Source organism: Ciconia boyciana, chromosome 3 (assembly GCF_034638445.1).
Source record: "Ciconia boyciana chromosome 3, ASM3463844v1, whole genome shotgun sequence".
Lineage (NCBI taxonomy): Eukaryota > Metazoa > Chordata > Aves > Ciconiiformes > Ciconiidae > Ciconia > Ciconia boyciana.
The window spans coordinates 29,469,963-29,485,764 of NC_132936.1; the positions used below are offsets into that span (position 1 = coordinate 29,469,963).

The following is a 15,802-nucleotide window of genomic DNA, read 5'->3' on the forward strand; positions in this document are numbered from 1 at the left end:
TAAAAAAGGGTTTCCTGATGTTCACAGGGAAGCTCCTGCCTTGCCGTTTGTGCCCATTGTCACTGGGCACCCCTGAAAAGAGCCTGGCTCTGTCTTCTTTGCACCCTCCCTTCAGGTATTGACACATGCTGACAAACACCCCCCCCGGAGCCTTCTCTTCTCCAGGCTCAACAGCCCGGAGGCAGCTCTCTCAGCCCGTCCTCAGAGGAGCGATGCTCCAGTCCCTTCACCATCCTTGGGGACCTCTGTGGGACTCTCTCCAGTATGGCCGTCTCTCTCCTGTGCTGGGGAGCCCAGCACTGGACACGGTACTCCAGCTGTGGCCTCACCAGTGCTAAGCAGAGGGGAAGGACCACCTCCCTCGACCTGCAAAGTCGGCCAAAGAGTAAGAAATGCCTTGAGATGGTTTATTTCTAAAACAGAATGTAGTGCTGGATATGAACAGTGAAACCTGGTGTCCAAAATTCATATGAAAAATACGGCAACGGGGTTCTGCTCGACAGCGGGGCAGTCTTGCCAGATGAGCTATCCGGGGAATTTTTGTTCCCCGAGGCTGGGGCTTGTGTCTTCTGGGTGAGGCCCCTGCAAGCCTTGTGACGTCACCAGAGAGTCACTGTGGCCCCCGTGACATCAGTCCTTTAGGGCGTGGGGCAGCCCTGAAGGGCCACAGTGCTGTCCTCATCCTTCGGGGACACACGTCTGCAGGTGGGGGACGAAGGACCCCCATCCCGCGGGCTCCCTTCTGAGGGCACAGAGAGGATCTGCCGGACACGGACACCGGCAGGGCCCGGGCGCTGCTCCCGACCTGCTGTGCCCCAGGCTCGGCCTGCCATTGCTGAGAGGCCAGGAATCGCTCTCCTGCCTTCACGTGTCGCAGAGGTCAGTCGCCACCCTGCCCTGAGAGCAGGAACATGCAAAGGCACCCCTGGTGTCACTCATCTGCCCCGGGATGGACCCTGGCGTTTGTGGCAGCACAAGCACAGCCCCGAGGCAGAGCGGGCAACTCTTTAGCGCTCAACTTCCACAGCTTTGCTGCCTCCTGCAGGCTGAGTCTCCAGGGCAGGTCATGAGCTTTGTATCTCCTTTGTTTGCAGCGTGAGATGGCGTTGGAGGAGGACTTGGCAGAAGAGGGCACCTCTTCCCCTGCTGCCAGCACCAGCCAGGTGCCCCAGGCTGCGCCCCGGGATGCGTCTGAGGACCTAATGTGCCCAATCTGCCTGGACACCATTAACGACCAAACCTCCGTGAGCTGGTGCAGGCACAGCTTCTGTTTTTCCTGCATATCGGAGTGGACCCGCAGAAGAGCTGTGTGCCCAATCTGCTGGGCGTCTTTCCACCACATCTACCGCAAGGTGGGAGCCAACAAGTATGAGGTGTACTCCATCGTGCAGCACAGCAGCTCCGCCAGCCACGCTCGAGGAGGGACATCTCGGCCTCGCTCTGCGGAAAGGAGGCGGTCTCATTCCTCAGGCCGCCAGCACCGTGGCTCTTCCAGCAGAGACCGCGGCGGTGGCCACGCCAGGGCCCCAGAGAGGGGCCGAAGCAGGCCCCCGAGGCGGCACCACAATGGCCACAGCAGGGTTCAACACGCCCAGGGCTACGACCCCTCGAGCAGCAGGAGACGGCAGCAGAGCAGGGCTCAGGACACTGCTCGTGACGAGGGCCGAGCTCCAAGGCCTGAACGGGATGTCCCTGCCTCCTCGGGGAGGAGCGAGCGCCATCGGCAGGGAGGCCGGGTTGCCTTCAGGGAACGCCAGGCGACAAGGAGCCGATCCCGGCGGAGGTCCCGCAGCACATGGCGCCAAACTCAGCGGGAACACCATAGGAGGAGACATCGCGACGAGGGGCGAGCTCTAAGCCCGGAATGGCAAGTCCCAGCTTATTCCGGGAGAAGAGAGCGCCGTCAGCGGGAAGGCCAGCCTTCCTCCAGGGAACGGCAGGCGACAAGGAGCCGATCCCGCCGGAGGTCCCGCAGCACATGGCGCCGAACACAGCGGGACCACCAAAGGAGAAGACATCGCGATGAGCGGCGAGCTCTAAGCCCAGAATGGCAAGTCCCAGCTTATTCCGGGAGAAGAGAGCGCCGTCAGCGGGGAGGCCAGCTTTCCTCCAGGCAACGGCAGGCGACAAGGAGCCGATCCCGCCGGAGGTCCCGCAGCCCTGCCAGGCACAGGGCCTGGTAGCACACCCTACCAAGAAGGGTACTACTGTACGCCCTGCTACTAGTGTCAGAAATGACACTGCTTGACACCAAAACTGCTCCTACTAACAATTGCAAAAATAATGTCAAACCCAGCCGTGAACCTTGGGGCCAAGGGTCTATTCTCCGTTATAAAACACGTCTCAAAGCCTAACGGGACGCTTGCAAGGCCTTTTAGGGTTACGATGATAACAGGATAGAAACCCGGGTGCTGGATTTCTCATGCTCTTCTATGGTCCACTTGTCTATAGAACGTTGTACTGAACGTTTTGTATGGGTGTGCCTTTTCTCCTTGTATTGCATTTCCACACTATGATCAACTGAGGATCTTCTCACTTTTTCTCCTTTCTGCCCTGGTACCAACGACACCAAGGACTTATTAGAAAACCTCTTGTCCTTGCACACCACTTGTTTTCTCGCAGTTTACCCCAAATATCTCCCAGAATAACTCTTCCTGTTACTTACCACCATTCTCCCCAGGTGGCAGTGATAAGTGAAGTCAATTTACAATCACCCTGCCCTATCGCAAAGGGACTGCCTATAATGCCCCTCCAAATTTAATGGCTGGTAGCAGGCCTTTGAAAAAGCTTATTTTCTTCTCCTTCCTCCTGAGAGACTTTTAAAGTAACCCCCAAAGCCTTCCTAGAGAGATTTGCCCCCGTGGTATGCTCTGCACAGAGCCTCATGTCTAATGCCCTCACGTGGAGTACATGCTCCAGATTCTTCACACCATGTCCAAAGACTACCACAGTCATTGAAAAACAATGGTGTACCAAGAACATCGTTACTTGCGAGTAAGACTGGTGGGAAGAGTTTCATTTTTATAAAACACTTTAACATACCTGGGAAAAAATGTGGTATGTTGCATTCAGTGGGAGCAAGCATCAATTAAGCACGAGCTCACAAAGCAATATTCTGCAGTAAAATACTTCGTTCAGGCAGGTTTAATAGATAGGAAGCTCTTTTAAGATAGCTCCAACGCAGTTATACAAAGGTTTGTGCTACGGGGGTGCAGAGGGGGGAGACAAAGGTGAACAAAAGAACAAAATACTTCCTGCATGTGCAGTAAGTATTGGAATGAAATGAAGGAATGAATTTCTCACTAGTAAGCAAGGTAGTTCTCACAGGCAAGTGAGGAAAATGTATCTGTTTGTACACAGCTAGAATCATAGAATCATTTAGGTTGGAAAAGACCCTTAAGATCATCGAGCCCAACCGTTAACCTAGCACCGCCAAGTCCACCACTAAACCATGTCCCTAAGCGCCACAGCTACGCGTCTTTTAAATACCTCCAGGGATGGTGACTCAACCATTTCCCCCGGCAGCCTGTTCCAACGCTTGAGAACCCTTTCGGTGAAGACGGTTTTCCTAACGTCCAACGTAAACCTCCCCTGGCGCAACTTGAGGCCGTCTCCTCTTGTCCCATCGCTTGTTACTTGGGAGAAGAGCCCCACACCCACCTCGCTACAACCTCCTTTCGGGTACTTGCAGAGAGCGATAAGGTCTCCCCTCAGCCTCCTCTTCTCCGGGCTAAAGAACCCCAGTTCCCTCAGCCGCTCCTCATAAGACTTGTGCTCTAGACTCTTCACCAGCTTCGTTGCCCTTCTTTGGACACGCTCCAGCACCTCAATGTCTTTCTTGTAGTGAGGGGCCCAAAACGGAACACAGCATTCCACGTGCGGCCTCACCAGTGCCGAGTACAGGGCGACAATCACTTCCCTAGTCCTGCTGGCCACACTATTCCTGATACAAGCCAGGGCGCTATTGGCCTTAAATGCTATTTCTCCTGAGGAGGTGCTGAAGATACTTAGAAGTCTGCATGCTCGGTAGGCAAGACGGAGGGCAACTACAGCTCAGGACAAACCGCTCCCCTTCCAAACTTCCACCAGCCCCTTCGACTCTCCCCTCCCGCTTCCCAGTCTTGCGCTTTCTTTTTGACTGAGAGGACATGGAAGTTTTGGAATAAAAGTGGAGTCTTTGCTCAAGTCTTTGCTCAGAAGCCTACTTCAGCTGGGCTTTTCAGACATTACCAGTATGTGAACAAGAGATTGCGCATTTACCAAGAGTGAGACTACCTGTGGGACTCCCATTGGTTCCACTCCAATGTTTACCTCATGGCAGCCCTCATGCTTTTGTTTTGTTTTCTGTGCAGTCACTCATAAGTCCCCTGAAGGAAAACAAAATAAGAGGGGGCGGCCTCATGGACGATAGACTCCCATGAGGCAAACCTGAATCTTCATCAGCATATAGAAACGTTCAAATCTTCCCACGTCAGGCAACGCAGATGTGCTTTCTCAACTTGCACAAGTGTGCTTTGAGTCACAGCATCACAGAACGGTTGAGGTGGGGAAGGGACCTCCGGAGGTCATCTGGTCCAACCTCCCCTGCTCAAGCAGAACCACCGAGAGACGGTGGCCCAGGACCACAGCCAGACAGCTTTTGAGTATCTCCAAGGACGGAGACTCCACAAGCTCCCTGGCCAACCCGTGCCAGTGCTCGGTCACCCTCACAGTAAAAAGGGTTTCCTGATGTTCACAGGGAAGCTCCTGCCTTGCCGTTTGTGCCCATTGTCACTGGGCACCCCTGAAAAGAGCCTGGCTCTGTCTTCTTTGCACCCTCCCTTCAGGTATTGACACATGCTGACAAACACCCCCCCCGGAGCCTTCTCTTCTCCAGGCTCAACAGCCCGGAGGCAGCTCTCTCAGCCCGTCCTCAGAGGAGCGATGCTCCAGTCCCTTCACCATCCTTGGGGACCTCTGTGGGACTCTCTCCAGTATGGCCGTCTCTCTCCTGTGCTGGGGAGCCCAGCACTGGACACGGTACTCCAGCTGTGGCCTCACCAGTGCTAAGCAGAGGGGAAGGACCACCTCCCTCGACCTGCAAAGTCGGCCAAAGAGTAAGAAATGCCTTGAGATGGTTTATTTCTAAAACAGAATGTAGTGCTGGATATGAACAGTGAAACCTGGTGTCCAAAATTCATATGAAAAATACGGCAACGGGGTTCTGCTCGACAGCGGGGCAGTCTTGCCAGATGAGCTATCCGGGGAATTTTTGTTCCCCGAGGCTGGGGCTTGTGTCTTCTGGGTGAGGCCCCTGCAAGCCTTGTGACGTCACCAGAGAGTCACTGTGGCCCCCGTGACATCAGTCCTTTAGGGCGTGGGGCAGCCCTGAAGGGCCACAGTGCTGTCCTCATCCTTCGGGGACACACGTCTGCAGGTGGGGGACGAAGGACCCCCATCCCGCGGGCTCCCTTCTGAGGGCACAGAGAGGATCTGCCGGACACGGACACCGGCAGGGCCCGGGCGCTGCTCCCGACCTGCTGTGCCCCCAGGCTCGGCCTGCCATTGCTGAGAGGCCAGGAATCGCTCTCCTGCCTTCACGTGTCGCAGAGGTCAGTCGCCACCCTGCCCTGAGAGCAGGAACATGCAAAGGCACCCCTGGTGTCACTCATCTGCCCCGGGATGGACCCTGGCGTTTGTGGCAGCACAAGCACAGCCCCGAGGCAGAGCGGGCAACTCTTTAGCGCTCAACTTCCACAGCTTTGCTGCCTCCTGCAGGCTGAGTCTCCAGGGCAGGTCATGAGCTTTGTATCTCCTTTGTTTGCAGCGTGAGATGGCGTTGGAGGAGGACTTGGCAGAAGAGGGCACCTCTTCCCCTGCTGCCAGCACCAGCCAGGTGCCCCAGGCTGCGCCCGGGATGCGTCTGAGGACCTAATGTGCCCAATCTGCCTGGACACCATTAACGACCAAACCTCCGTGAGCTGGTGCAGGCACAGCTTCTGTTTTTCCTGCATATCGGAGTGGACCCGCAGAAGAGCTGTGTGCCCAATCTGCTGGGCGTCTTTCCACCACATCTACCGCAAGGTGGGAGCCAACAAGTATGAGGTGTACTCCATCGTGCAGCACAGCAGCTCCGCCAGCCACGCTCGAGGAGGGACATCTCGGCCTCGCTCTGCGGAAAGGAGGCGGTCTCATTCCTCAGGCCGCCAGCACCGTGGCTCTTCCAGCAGAGACCGCGGCGGTGGCCACGCCAGGGCCCCAGAGAGGGGCCGAAGCAGGCCCCCGAGGCGGCACCACAATGGCCACAGCAGGGTTCAACACGCCCAGGGCTACGACCCCTCGAGCAGCAGGAGACGGCAGCAGAGCAGGGCTCAGGACACTGCTCGTGACGAGGGCCGAGCTCCAAGGCCTGAACGGGATGTCCCTGCCTCCTCGGGGAGGAGCGAGCGCCATCGGCAGGGAGGCCGGGTTGCCTTCAGGGAACGCCAGGCGACAAGGAGCCGATCCCGGCGGAGGTCCCGCAGCACATGGCGCCAAACTCAGCGGGAACACCATAGGAGGAGACATCGCGACGAGGGGCGAGCTCTAAGCCCGGAATGGCAAGTCCCAGCTTATTCCGGGAGAAGAGCGCGCCGTCAGCGGGGAGGCCAGCTTTCCTCCAGGGAACGGCAGGCGACAAGGAGCCGATCCCGCCGGAGGTCCCGCAGCACATGGCGCCGAACACAGCGGGACCACCAAAGGAGAAGACATCGCGATGAGCGGCGAGCTCTAAGCCCAGAATGGCAAGTCCCAGCTTATTCCGGGAGAAGAGAGCGCCGTCAGCGGGGAGGCCAGCTTTCCTCCAGGCAACGGCAGGCGACAAGGAGCCGATCCCGCCGGAGGTCCCGCAGCCCTGCCAGGCACAGGGCCTGGTAGCACACCCTACCAAGAAGGGTACTACTGTACGCCCTGCTACTAGTGTCAGAAATGACACTGCTTTACACCAAAACTGCTCCTACTAACAATTGCAAAAATAATGTCAAACCCAGCCGTGAACCTTGGGGCCAAGGGTCTATTCTCCGTTATAAAACACGTCTCAAAGCCTAACGGGACGCTTGCAAGGCCTTTTAGGGTTACGATGATAACAGGATAGAAACCCGGGTGCTGGATTTCTCATGCTCTTCTATGGTCCACTTGTCTATAGAACGTTGTACTGAACGTTTTGTATGGGTGTGCCTTTTCTCCTTGTATTGCATTTCCACACTATGATCAACTGAGGATCTTCTCACTTTTTCTCCTTTCTGCCCTGGTACCAACGACACCAAGGACTTATTAGAAAACCTCTTGTCCTTGCACACCACTTGTTTTCTCGCAGTTTACCCCAAATATCTCCCAGAATAACTCTTCCTGTTACTTACCACCATTCTCCCCAGGTGGCACTGATAAGTGAAGTCAATTTACAATCACCCTGCCCTATCGCAAAGGGACTGCCTATAATGCCCCTCCAAATTTAATGGCTGGTAGCAGGCCTTTGAAAAAGCTTATTTTCTTCTCCTTCCTCCTGAGAGACTTTTAAAGTAACCCCCAAAGCCTTCCTAGAGAGATTTGCCCCCGTGGTATGCTCTGCACAGAGCCTCATGTCTAATGCCCTCAGGGGGAGTACATGCTCCAGATTCTTCACACCATGTCCAAAGACTACCACAGTCATTGAAAAACAATGGTGTACCAAGAACATCGTTACTTGCGAGTAAGACTGGTGGGAAGAGTTTCATTTTTATAAAACACTTTAACATACCTGGGAAAAAATGTGGTATGTTGCATTCAGTGGGAGCAAGCATCAATTAAGCACGAGCTCACAAAGCAATATTCTGCAGTAAAATACTTCGTTCAGGCAGGTTTAATAGATAGGAAGCTCTTTTAAGATAGCTCCAACGCAGTTATACAAAGGTTTGTGCTATGGGGCGCGAGAGGCGGGAGACAAAGGTGAACAAAAGAACAAAATACTTCCTGCATGTGCAGTAAGTATTGGAATGAAATGAAGGAATGAATTTCTCACTAGTAAGCAAGGTAGTTCTCACAGGCAAGTGAGGAAAATGTATCTGTTTGTACACAGCTAGAATCATAGAATCATTTAGGTTGGAAAAGACCCTTAAGATCATCGAGCCCAACCGTTAACCTAGCACCGCCAAGTCCACCACTAAACCATGTCCCTAAGCGCCACAGCTACGCGTCTTTTAAATACCTCCAGGGATGGTGACTCAACCATTTCCCCCGGCAGCCTGTTCCAACGCTTGAGAACCCTTTCGGTGAAGACGGTTTTCCTAACGTCCAACGTAAACCTCCCCTGGCGCAACTTGAGGCCGTCTCCTCTTGTCCCATCGCTTGTTACCTGGGAGAAGAGCCCCACACCCACCTCGCTACAACCTCCTTTCGGGTACTTGCAGAGAGCGATAAGGTCTCCCCTCAGCCTCCTCTTCTCCGGGCTAAAGAACCCCAGTTCCCTCAGCCGCTCCTCATAAGACTTGTGCTCTAGACTCTTCACCAGCTTCGTTGCCCTTCTTTGGACACGCTCCAGCACCTCAATGTCTTTCTTGTAGTGAGGGGCCCAAAACGGAACACAGCATTCCACGTGCGGCCTCACCAGTGCCGAGTACAGGGCGACAATCACTTCCCTAGTCCTGCTGGCCACACTATTCCTGATACAAGCCAGGGCGCTATTGGCCTTAAATGCTATTTCTCCTGAGGAGGTGCTGAAGATACTTAGAAGTCTGCATGCTCGGTAGGCAAGACGGAGGGCAACTACAGCTCAGGACAAACCGCTCCCCTTCCAAACTTCCACCAGCCCCTTCGACTCTTCCCCCTTCCCAGTCTTGCGCTTTCTTTTGACTGAGAGGACATGGAAGTTTTGGAATAAAAGTGGAGTCTTTGCTCAAGTCTTTGCTCAGAAGCCTACTTCAGCTGGGCTTTTCAGACATTACCAGTATGTGAACAAGAGATTGCGCATTTACCAAGAGTGAGACTACCTGTGGGACTCCCATTGGTTCCACTCCAATGTTTACCTCATGGCAGCCCTCATGCTTTTGTTTTGTTTTCTGTGCAGTCACTCATAAGTCCCCTGAAGGAAAACAAAATAAGAGGGGGCGGCCTCATGGACGATAGACTCCCATGAGGCAAACCTGAATCTTCATCAGCATATAGAAACGTTCAAATCTTCCCACGTCAGGCAACGCAGATGTGCTTTCTCAACTTGCACAAGTGTGCTTTGAGTCACAGCATCACAGAACGGTTGAGGTGGGGAAGGGACCTCCGGAGGTCATCTGGTCCAACCTCCCTGCTCAAGCAGAACCACCGAGAGACGGTGGCCCAGGACCACAGCCAGACAGCTTTTGAGTATCTCCAAGGACGGAGACTCCACAAGCTCCCTGGCCAACCCGTGCCAGTGCTCGGTCACCCTCACAGTAAAAAAGGGTTTCCTGATGTTCACAGGGAAGCTCCTGCCTTGCCGTTTGTGCCCATTGTCACTGGGCACCCCTGAAAAGAGCCTGGCTCTGTCTTCTTTGCACCCTCCCTTCAGGTATTGACACATGCTGACAAACACCCCCCCCGGAGCCTTCTCTTCTCCAGGCTCAACAGCCCGGAGGCAGCTCTCTCAGCCCGTCCTCAGAGGAGCGATGCTCCAGTCCCTTCACCATCCTTGGGGACCTCTGTGGGACTCTCTCCAGTATGGCCGTCTCTCTCCTGTGCTGGGGAGCCCAGCACTGGACACGGTACTCCAGCTGTGGCCTCACCAGTGCTAAGCAGAGGGGAAGGACCACCTCCCTCGACCTGCAAAGTCGGCCAAAGAGTAAGAAATGCCTTGAGATGGTTTATTTCTAAAACAGAATGTAGTGCTGGATATGAACAGTGAAACCTGGTGTCCAAAATTCATATGAAAAATACGGCAACGGGGTTCTGCTCGACAGCGGGGCAGTCTTGCCAGATGAGCTATCTGGGGAATTTTTGTTCCCCGAGGCTGGGGCTTGTGTCTTCTGGGTGAGGCCCCTGCAAGCCTTGTGACGTCACCAGAGAGTCACTGTGGCCCCCGTGACATCAGTCCTTTAGGGCGTGGGGCAGCCCTGAAGGGCCACAGTGCTGTCCTCATCCTTCGGGGACACACGTCTGCAGGTGGGGGGACGAAGGACCCCCATCCCGCGGGCTCCCTTCTGAGGGCACAGAGAGGATCTGCCGGACACGGACACCGGCAGGGCCCGGGGCGCTGCTCCCGACCTGCTGTGCCCCCAGGCTCGGCCTGCCATTGCTGAGAGGCCAGGAATCGCTCTCCTGCCTTCACGTGTCGCAGAGGTCAGTCGCCACCCTGCCCTGAGAGCAGGAACATGCAAAGGCACCCCTGGTGTCACTCATCTGCCCCGGGATGGACCCTGGCGTTTGTGGCAGCACAAGCACAGCCCCGAGGCAGAGCGGGCAACTCTTTAGCGCTCAACTTCCACAGCTTTGCTGCCTCCTGCAGGCTGAGTCTCCAGGGCAGGTCATGAGCTTTGTATCTCCTTTGTTTGCAGCGTGAGATGGCGTTGGAGGAGGACTTGGCAGAAGAGGGCACCTCTTCCCCTGCTGCCAGCACCAGCCAGGTGCCCCAGGCTGCGCCCGGGATGCGTCTGAGGACCTAATGTGCCCAATCTGCCTGGACACCATTAACGACCAAACCTCCGTGAGCTGGTGCAGGCACAGCTTCTGTTTTTCCTGCATATCGGAGTGGACCCGCAGAAGAGCTGTGTGCCCAATCTGCTGGGCGTCTTTCCACCACATCTACCGCAAGGTGGGAGCCAACAAGTATGAGGTGTACTCCATCGTGCAGCACAGCAGCTCCGCCAGCCACGCTCGAGGAGGGACATCTCGGCCTCGCTCTGCGGAAAGGAGGCGGTCTCATTCCTCAGGCCGCCAGCACCGTGGCTCTTCCAGCAGAGACCGCGGCGGTGGCCACGCCAGGGCCCCAGAGAGGGGCCGAAGCAGGCCCCGAGGCGGCACCACAATGGCCACAGCAGGGTTCAACACGCCCAGGGCTACGACCCCTCGAGCAGCAGGAGACGGCAGCAGAGCAGGGCTCAGGACACTGCTCGTGACGAGGGCCGAGCTCCAAGGCCTGAACGGGATGTCCCTGCCTCCTCGGGGAGGAGCGAGCGCCATCGGCAGGGAGGCCGGGTTGCCTTCAGGGAACGCCAGGCGACAAGGAGCCGATCCCGGCGGAGGTCCCGCACCACATGGCGCCAAACTCAGCGGGAACACCATAGGAGGAGACATCGCGACGAGGGGCGAGCTCTAAGCCCGGAATGGCAAGTCCCAGCTTATTCCGGGAGAAGAGAGCGCCGTCAGCGGGAAGGCCAGCCTTCCTCCAGGGAACGGCAGGCGACAAGGAGCCGATCCCGGCGGAGGTCCCGCACCACATGGCGCCAAACACAGCGGGACCACCAAAGGAGGAGACATCGCGACGAGGGGCGAGCTCTAAGCCCGGAATGGCAAGTCCCAGCTTATTCCGGGAGAAGAGCGCGCCGTCAGCGGGGAGGCCAGCTTTCCTCCAGGGAACGGCAGGCGACAAGGAGCCGATCCCGCCGGAGGTCCCGCAGCACATGGCGCCGAACACAGCGGGACCACCAAAGGAGAAGACATCGCGATGAGCGGCGAGCTCTAAGCCCAGAATGGCAAGTCCCAGCTTATTCCGGGAGAAGAGAGCGCCGTCAGCGGGGAGGCCAGCTTTCCTCCAGGCAACGGCAGGCGACAAGGAGCCGATCCCGCCGGAGGTCCCGCAGCCCTGCCAGGCACAGGGCCTGGTAGCACACCCTACCAAGAAGGGTACTACTGTACGCCCTGCTACTAGTGTCAGAAATGACACTGCTTTACACCAAAACTGCTCCTACTAACAATTGCAAAAATAATGTCAAACCCAGCCGTGAACCTTGGGGCCAAGGGTCTATTCTCCGTTATAAAACACGTCTCAAAGCCTAACGGGACGCTTGCAAGGCCTTTTAGGGTTACGATGATAACAGGATAGAAACCCGGGTGCTGGATTTCTCATGCTCTTCTATGGTCCACTTGTCTATAGAACGTTGTACTGAACGTTTTGTATGGGTGTGCCTTTTCTCCTTGTATTGCATTTCCACACTATGATCAACTGAGGATCTTCTCACTTTTTCTCCTTTCTGCCCTGGTACCAACGACACCAAGGACTTATTAGAAAACCTCTTGTCCTTGCACACCACTTGTTTTCTCGCAGTTTACCCCAAATATCTCCCAGAATAACTCTTCCTGTTACTTACCACCATTCTCCCCAGGTGGCACTGATAAGTGAAGTCAATTTACAATCACCCTGCCCTATCGCAAAGGGACTGCCTATAATGCCCCTCCAAATTTAATGGCTGGTAGCAGGCCTTTGAAAAAGCTTATTTTCTTCTCCTTCCTCCTGAGAGACTTTTAAAGTAACCCCAAAGCCTTCCTAGAGAGATTTGCCCCCGTGGTATGCTCTGCACAGAGCCTCATGTCTAATGCCCTCAGGGGGAGTACATGCTCCAGATTCTTCACACCATGTCCAAAGACTATCACAGTCATTGAAAAACAATGGTGTACCAAGAACATCGTTACTTGCGAGTAAGACTGGTGGGAAGAGTTTCATTTTTATAAAACACTTTAACATACCTGGGAAAAAATGCGGTATGTTGCATTCAGTGGGAGCAAGCATCAATTAAGCACGAGCTCACAAAGCAATATTCTGCAGTAAAATACTTCGTTCAGGCAGGTTTAATAGATAGGAAGCTCTTTTAAGATAGCTCCAACGCAGTTATACAAAGGTTTGTGCTATGGGGGTGCAGAGGGGGGAGACAAAGGTGGACAAAGAACAAAATACTTCCTGCATGTGCAGTAAGTATTGGAATGAAATGAAGGAATGAATTTCTCACTAGTAAGCAAGGTAGTTCTCACAGGCAAGTGAGGAAAATGTATCTGTTTGTACACAGCTAGAATCATAGAATCATTTAGGTTGGAAAAGACCCTTAAGATCATCGAGCCCAACCGTTAACCTAGCACCGCCAAGTCCACCACTAAACCATGTCCCTAAGCGCCACAGCTACGCGTCTTTTAAATACCTCCAGGGATGGTGACTCAACCATTTCCCCCGGCAGCCTGTTCCAACGCTTGAGAACCCTTTCGGTGAAGACGGTTTTCCTAACGTCCAACGTAAACCTCCCTGGCGCAACTTGAGGCCGTCTCCTCTTGTCCCATCGCTTGTTACCTGGGAGAAGAGCCCCACACCCACCTCGCTACAACCTCCTTTCGGGTACTTGCAGAGAGCGATAAGGTCTCCCCTCAGCCTCCTCTTCTCCGGCCTAAAGAACCCCAGTTCCCTCAGCCGCTCCTCATAAGACTTGTGCTCTAGACTCTTCACCAGCTTCGTTGCCCTTCTTTGGACACGCTCCAGCACCTCAATGTCTTTCTTGTAGTGAGGGGCCCAAAACGGAACACAGCATTCCACGTGCGGCCTCACCAGTGCCGAGTACAGGGCGACAATCACTTCCCTAGTCCTGCTGGCCACACTATTCCTGATACAAGCCAGGGCGCTATTGGCCTTAAATGCTATTTCTCCTGAGGAGGTGCTGAAGATACTTAGAAGTCTGCATGCTCGGTAGGCAAGACGGAGGGCAACTACAGCTCAGGACAAACCGCTCCCCTTCCAAACTTCCACCAGCCCCTTCGACTCTCCCCTGCCCCTTCCCAGTCTTGCGCTTTCTTTTTGACTGAGAGGACATGGAAGTTTTGGAATAAAAGTGGAGTCTTTGCTCAAGTCTTTGCTCAGAAGCCTACTTCAGCTGGGCTTTTCAGACATTACCAGTATGTGAACAAGAGATTGCGCATTTACCAAGAGTGAGACTACCTGTGGGACTCCCATTGGTTCCACTCCAATGTTTACCTCATGGCAGCCCTCATGCTTTTGTTTTGTTTTCTGTGCAGTCACTCACAAGTCCCCTGAAGGAAAACAAAATAAGAGGGGGCGGCCTCATGGACGATAGACTCCCATGAGGCAAACCTGAATCTTCATCAGCATATAGAAACGTTCAAATCTTCCCACGTCAGGCAACGCAGATGTGCTTTCTCAACTTGCACAAGTGTGCTTTGAGTCACAGCATCACAGAACGGTTGAGGTGGGGAAGGGACCTCCGGAGGTCATCTGGTCCAACCTCCCCTGCTCAAGCAGAACCACCGAGAGACGGTGGCCCAGGACCACAGCCAGACAGCTTTTGAGTATCTCCAAGGACGGAGACTCCACAAGCTCCCTGGCCAACCCGTGCCAGTGCTCGGTCACCCTCACAGTAAAAAAGGGTTTCCTGATGTTCACAGGGAAGCTCCTGCCTTGCCGTTTGTGCCCATTGTCACTGGGCACCCCTGAAAAGAGCCTGGCTCTGTCTTCTTTGCACCCTCCCTTCAGGTATTGACACATGCTGACAAACACCCCCCCCGGAGCCTTCTCTTCTCCAGGCTCAACAGCCCGGAGGCAGCTCTCTCAGCCCGTCCTCAGAGGAGCGATGCTCCAGTCCCTTCACCATCCTTGGGGACCTCTGTGGGACTCTCTCCAGTATGGCCGTCTCTCTCCTGTGCTGGGGAGCCCAGCACTGGACACGGTACTCCAGCTGTGGCCTCACCAGTGCTAAGCAGAGGGGAAGGACCACCTCCCTCGACCTGCAAAGTCGGCCAAAGAGTAAGAAATGCCTTGAGATGGTTTATTTCTAAAACAGAATGTAGTGCTGGATATGAACAGTGAAACCTGGTGTCCAAAATTCATATGAAAAATACGGCAACGGGGTTCTGCTCGACAGCGGGGCAGTCTTGCCAGATGAGCTATCCGGGGAATTTTTGTTCCCCGAGGCTGGGGCTTGTGTCTTCTGGGTGAGGCCCCTGCAAGCCTTGTGACGTCACCAGAGAGTCACTGTGGCCCCCGTGACATCAGTCCTTTAGGGGCGTGGGGCAGCCCTGAAGGGCCACAGTGCTGTCCTCATCCTTCGGGGACACACGTCTGCAGGTGGGGGGACGAAGGACCCCCATCCCGCGGGCTCCCTTCTGAGGGCACAGAGAGGATCTGCCGGACACGGACACCGGCAGGGCCCGGGGCGCTGCTCCCGACCTGCTGCGCCCCCAGGCTCGGCCTGCCATTGCTGAGAGGCCAGGAATCGCTCTCCTGCCTTCACGTGTCGCAGAGGTCAGTCGCCACCCTGCCCTGAGAGCAGGAACATGCAAAGGCACCCCTGCTGTCACTCATCTGCCCCGGGATGGACCCTGGCGTTTGTGGCAGCACAAGCACAGCCCCGAGGCAGAGCGGGCAACTCTTTAGCGCTCAACTTCCACAGCTTTGCTGCCTCCTGCAGGCTGAGTCTCCAGGGCAGGTCATGAGCTTTGTATCTCCTTTGTTTGCAGCGTGAGATGGCGTTGGAGGAGGACTTGGCAGAAGAGGGCACCTCTTCCCCTGCTGCCAGCACCAGCCAGGTGCCCCAGGCTGCGCCCCGGGATGCGTCTGAGGACCTAATGTGCCCAATCTGCCTGGACACCATTAACGACCAAACCTCCGTGAGCTGGTGCAGGCACAGCTTCTGTTTTTCCTGCATATCGGAGTGGACCCGCAGAAGAGCTGTGTGCCCAATCTGCTGGGCGTCTTTCCACCACATCTACCGCAAGGTGGGAGCCAACAAGTATGAGGTGTACTCCATCGTGCAGCACAGCAGCTCCGCCAGCCACGCTCGAGGAGGGACATCTCGGCCTCACTCTGCGGAAAGGAGGCGGTCTCATTCCTCAGGCCGCCAGAACCGTGGCT

At 55.3% G+C, this 15,802-nt stretch overlaps 1 protein-coding gene across 2 annotated transcripts in view; it reads right to left on the minus strand.

The window, feature by feature from the left end:
- KHDRBS2 (KH RNA binding domain containing, signal transduction associated 2) overlaps positions 1-15,802 on the minus strand; it is a 439,124-nt gene that overhangs the window by 342,365 nt on the left and 80,957 nt on the right. The gene's annotated exons all lie outside the window — the stretch shown is intronic.